This window comes from Triturus cristatus, chromosome 7 (genome assembly GCF_964204655.1).
Source record: "Triturus cristatus chromosome 7, aTriCri1.1, whole genome shotgun sequence".
In the NCBI taxonomy this organism is placed as follows: domain Eukaryota; kingdom Metazoa; phylum Chordata; class Amphibia; order Caudata; family Salamandridae; genus Triturus; species Triturus cristatus.
This window is the reverse complement of record NC_140590.1, coordinates 319,131,405-319,137,404: the sequence shown is the minus strand read 5'-3', so window position 1 is coordinate 319,137,404 and position 6,000 is coordinate 319,131,405.

Below are 6,000 nucleotides of genomic sequence, written 5' to 3'. Positions count from 1 at the left end.
TTTCGGGCTGAGTTGAGCCCTTGGTCACTGGTCTATGCTGGAGGCACAGCTGCACAATCTCGCGCCGTTTCCAGGGCGCTACTTTTGAATTCCGCCGTAGTGGGCGTGGCTAAAGTGCATGGTGGTTTCTGTAGTTCATAGTTAAGATCCATATTGGAATGCCACTGTGTCTTTCACCAAATATTTAAAATCCTTTAGTAGGTTGCTGCGAGTGTTGAAGATCTGAGTCTCAGCTTAGTTGCACTTCAGAAATCGGTAACGCTGTTCCAGTCGAAGCCATCATCTTTCTTGGCGTCGTGGAGCTGCGCTTTCTGCAGCGGGGTGTCTCGCGACCCGAGCCGGGCCGCTAACATATCCAATCGAAACTGCCCTGAAATTGAGGCACCACACACGAGCGTTGTTTCACCTTTTTATTCTGTAGGTAGCCGGGACATCAGTTTATCACCACAGCAATAAGTCCAAACGCGTTTCGGGCTGAGTTGAGCCCTTGGTCACTGGTCTATGCTGGAGGCACAGCTGCACAATCTCGCGCCGTTTCCAGGGCGCTACTTTTGAATTCCGCCGTAGTGGGCGTGGCTAAAGTGCATGGTGGTTTCTGTAGTTCATAGTTAAGATCCATATTGGAATGCCACTGTGTCTTTCACCAAATATTTAAAATCCTTTAGTAGGTTGCTGCGAGTGTTGAAGATCTGAGTCTCAGCTTAGTTGCACTTCAGAAATCGGTAACGCTGTTCCAGTCGAAGCCATCATCTTTCTTGGCGTCGTGGAGCTGCGCTTTCTGCAGCGGGGTGTCTCGCGACCCGAGCCGGGCCGCTAACATATCCAATCGAAACTGCCCTGAAATTGAGGCACCACACACGAGCGTTGTTTCACCTTTTTATTCTGTAGGTAGCCGGGACATCAGTTTATCACCACAGCAATAAGTCCAAACGCGTTTCGGGCTGAGTTGAGCCCTTGGTCACTGGTCTATGCTGGAGGCACAGCTGCACAATCTCGCGCCGTTTCCAGGGCGCTACTTTTGAATTCCGCCGTAGTGGGCGTGGCCATAAAACGTAGTGAAGTTCCAGGGGCACCCCTCTCAGGCTCACAGAATATTTCCCTTGGTTTTTCAGGAAAACCTATTGTTAATGAAGTGTCACAACCTCTTCCACTTACGATAGGACCTTTGACCCGAACTACAGATTTATTGCTTACTAAATCATGTCCAGAAAATCTGTTAGGAATAAAAACACTGAAAGCTCTAGGAGCTATAATATGTTGTTCTCCGGAAGGAGTAAGATTGTTTTTGCGTGATTTTACAGGTCACTATGTATCTAGAGACATGGATCCCCGACTGCAGACTTTACCTACACATCTATGGGCACAAGGCCCTACTGATGTTGGTTGCATGAATATTACACCATATCGAGTCACACTAAAGGCAGGAGTGGTATTACCACGAATACGACAATACAAGTTACCACCAGATGCTGTAGTGGCTTTGCTGCAAATCATTGACGAGCTCATTGCCCAAGGAGTAGTTGTGGAAACAGACTCCAATGTATGTAATTCACCGATAATTCCGATTCTTAAACGAACAGATCCGAAGGCCCCGCCAGCATATCGATTGGTTATTGATCTGCGCGAATTAAACAAGTGCATTGTGCCACAATTCCCTGTGGTCCCTGATATCTCGTCATTATTGACAGCCATTGATTCCGAAGCAACATTCTTTACTGTAATTGATCTCAAGAATGCCTTTTTCAGCGTCCCAATAGATCCGGAAAGCCAATATTTGTTCGGATTTAGTTTAAATGGACGTAGCTTTAAATTCTCACGCGCACCTCAAGGATTTACAGAAAGCCCCAGCATCTATAGCCAAGCACTGAAACGAGAACTTGACAGTATCCACATGCCAGTTAACACTGCCTTGCTTCAATATGTCGATGATCTGTTGATCACCGCTAGAAGCGAACCCGAATGTGAGAAAGCATCACTGACAGTTTTACAATTTCTAGCTGAAAAGGGTCACAAGGTGTCCCCTTCTAAGCTGCAATTCTGTGTCCAGCGAGTTGTTTATCTTGGACACTCGCTGTCCAAGGAGGGAAGGCAGCTTACACCCGACCGCATTCAGTTAATAGCTAACATGCCAATACCCAAGACACAAAAGGAAGTACGAGCCTTCATAGGCCTCACTTCATACTGTAGGCAGTGGATCCCTCAGTATGCATTTCTAGCAAAATCGCTCATTCAGTTGACAACACAGGAGGCAGCCACATCGACTGTTCTCCCTTGGACTCAGGAACATACACAAGCTTTTGAAAGCCTAAAGAAAGCTTTATGTCAAGCACCTGTTTTAGCAACGCCATGTTACAGAAAACAGTTTACACTCTTTGTTACAGAACGCGAAGGTACTGCCTTGTCAGTACTCACACAGGAACAAGCAGGAGCACACAAACCATGTGCTTATTTTTCTAGTACATTAGATCCCGTAGCTCAGGCTTTGCCTGCATGCCTAAAATCAGTGGCAGCGACAGCTTTAGCAATCAGACAAAGCGATGCCATAGTGTTAGGACATCCATTGACAGTACAAGTACCACACGCAGTAGAGGTTCTTGTAAATAGAACGCAAACACAACACTTGACTATAGCGCGACTTACAGGGTACGAACTAACATTGTTCCAGCCACATATAGAAATCAGACGCTGTAACACATTGAATCCTGCCACACTTTTGCCAGTAATCGGAACAGACCCGCTAGCTCATGACTGTATTGAAGTTATTACAATAACGACGAAACCCAGACAAGACTTAACCGATGTCCCATTGTCAGATCCAGACCTGACATTGTATGTAGATGGTTCATGTATGAGAACAAATACAGGAGAGTTAGTGGCTGCTTACGCAGTCACAACAGATACTGAAGTCATTGAAACAAATCGTATAAATACTTTGTCAGCTCAAGCCGCAGAGCTCATCGCTCTGACACAAGCCTGTATTCAAGCCACAAATAAAAAAGTCAACATATACACTGATTCACGTTATGCATTCGGAGTTGTACATGACTTCGGCGTGCTGTGGCGAGAGAGAGGTTATTTAACTTCCCACGGTGCCCACATTCAGCACGGACCCCTCATTCATGCCTTATTAGATGCGATACATCTACCGACTGCAATATCAATTATGAAATGTAAAGCTCACACGAAAGTCACTGATATCATTTCTCAAGGCAATGATTTAGCCGACAGAACAGCTAAACAGACTGCTCAAACACAAACATCCGACATGACAAAGACAATAGTCCCGACGCCGACACATTGTATGACAGTTAAAGATCCTACTTTTGACGTAATTGACATACAGACACATGCTACACCAGACGAAATAAAGAAATGGACCGAATTAGGAGGGATCCAAACGGATCAAGGATGGATGATGAAGGAAAAATCTGTGTGGTTCCTTCCTGATTCAATGGTCCAAGTTATAATTAACACTATACATAGTCCAGCACATCTAGGAGAAAAAGCTATGCTAGACAGCATTCAACACATTTGGTTCAATAAACATTTGCGAGCAGCAGCCAAACAAAAGGTTCGTACCTGTATGATCTGTTGCCAGTTCAACCCAGGAAAAAGCGTTCCCGTAGAACAGGGTGGATTTCATCCTCCTGATCACCCTTTTGAAGTCCTCCAGATGGATTATATTCAGATGGAACGATGTCGAGGATTCAAATATGTTCTCGTAGTTGTCTGTGCTCTTTCCCGTTGGACAGAGGCATACCCGGTTTCAGATTACACTGCCCCGACTACTGCCAAACAGTTGGTTCGAGAATTCTTCCCACGATACGGTTTACCACGTGTTGTTCACTCAGATAACGGCCAGCCGTTCTCATCCGAATTAATGAAACATGTTTCACTTTTGTTAGGTTATCAGTGGAAATTCCACTGTGTCCGACACCCTGAGGCAGCAGGTCTCGTAGAAAGACATAATCAGACCCTGAAAATTAGATTGTCCAAAATATGCAGGGAGAAAGGTGTCGACTGGGTAGTAGCACTACCAGTTGCACTCTTTTACACGAGAATGGTAGCACACTCTCGAACAGGGCTATCCCCGTATGAAGTGATCTTCGGCAGACCACCAAATATGTGGGGGACGCCTATGCCACGCAAAATAACTGATATTGACTGTAATATGCTGACAGATTACTTGGCTTCCTTGATGTCTGCACTACAATCTTGTCGTTCACAGGTAGCTGCAGCTTTTCCTGACAACACTGAGGTGAAACCCCATGACGTAGTTCCGGGAGACTTGGTCCTCGTGAGGAACTTTGATCGAAAGACTCAGCTGGAACCTAGGTGGAGGTCACCTCAGCTGGTGTTGCTCACCACAAGAACAGCCGTGAAGATCGAGGGCAGGAAAGGCTGGATTCATTCAAGTCATATCAAGAAATTTCATGGACTACCAGCAGATGTGAATACCGCACCTCGTGTGTCTTCACCCATTGACTCAAAACTTCCTTTTGTTGAAAAAAGTAGTCCTGAACTTTATAAACTAAAGCTTAGGTCCAACCAGTCAAGCAATTTGATTGTTTAAGTCCTCTCCAAGGTGAAGCGGTTGAATTGTCTCTGACATGTATCCCTTGGACCTAAATAGAGAAAACACCCGAAAAATGTTGAAACGACAGGCGTACTGTAAATCACTGCGTAGCCATTGCATAATGACGTTATTAATTTTGTTTTTCTTGAGTCTTTTAATAATTACTGCAAGTATATTGTTGCACATATATTATCCTATTTCTAGACATGTTTACAATGTTACTGCTGAACATTCTTTTAGTGAATTACCTCCGCTTGAGTTGTCTTATAGATTTGCGCTGCGCAATAACACTTTTATTAGTATGTTACATCATTCCCATCAGGTTAGCAATGCTACAAATTGTTGGATATGTGGCCGACTCCCTCCCTATCAGAATTATAAAGGAATTTTACCTCTCTTTCCATACCCGTTCACACACAACGGCTCCTGTGGAGCATGGTTTAGTTTAATTAATTCTCTAGATTCGAATTCTGCAGTTTATCAAGATAACTGGGTGTGGGGAAATTTGAACTTAGTTTTGCTTAAGGTCTGCTACCCCAACAAGGAGGGACTTCCCCAGAGAACAGGAACTGATCTAGAAAATGAAGTGTATGGATTAGGTAATTTTACGCTTAATCTTATGATCCTAAATGTCGAATCCGAAGCTACTCCAATTTTGCCCGCTATGTCAATATTTCCAGTAAAGGGTGAACTATGTGTAAGGAAAAATGGTTCCATACATATGGGCCATAGTAAATGCACGACTGTAGTAGAATTTAGTGATCAAGGCAAGTCCACATTTAGAGCTTCCCGCCATTCCTATTTCATATGTGGTCAGACGGCATATGTACGTTTGCCTCTAGACTGGGATGGTACTTGCTACATTGGATTCCTTTTGCCACCTGTTTTTCTAGCTCCTCCTGATTATCACAGAAACACTCATTTAATAAATAATAGAGTAAGGAGAGATCTCCCAATAGTCGATTACACTGAAACAGCGTGGGAAAAATACACAGATTTCAATAAAGGTCTCTTTCCCTATATAGGTACTGTTACTAATAGTAAGCTGATACGTAGATTAACTAGAACCCTTGAAGCAGTAGTGAATGAAACTATTTCCGCTTTAGGCAATTTAACAGAAGAGCAGTCTGCTATGCGGATTGTTGTGCTTCAAAATCGTCTTGTCCTTGACGTCATCCTGGCTGATAGGGGCGGAGCTTGTAGGGTCATCGGATCAAGCTGTTGCATTTTCATACCAGAAAATTCGCCATCTGTATATAAGGCCATAACTCGCCTTCATAAGATTGTAAGCCAGATACACCAGAACCCAGGCACCTGGACTTGGTCCGGTTGGTTTTGGAGTGTACTATCTACCTTTGGATGGAAGGTCCTATCTTTCCTAGGTATTGGCCTTCTCATACTATTCAGTTGCTGTCTATGTCTAC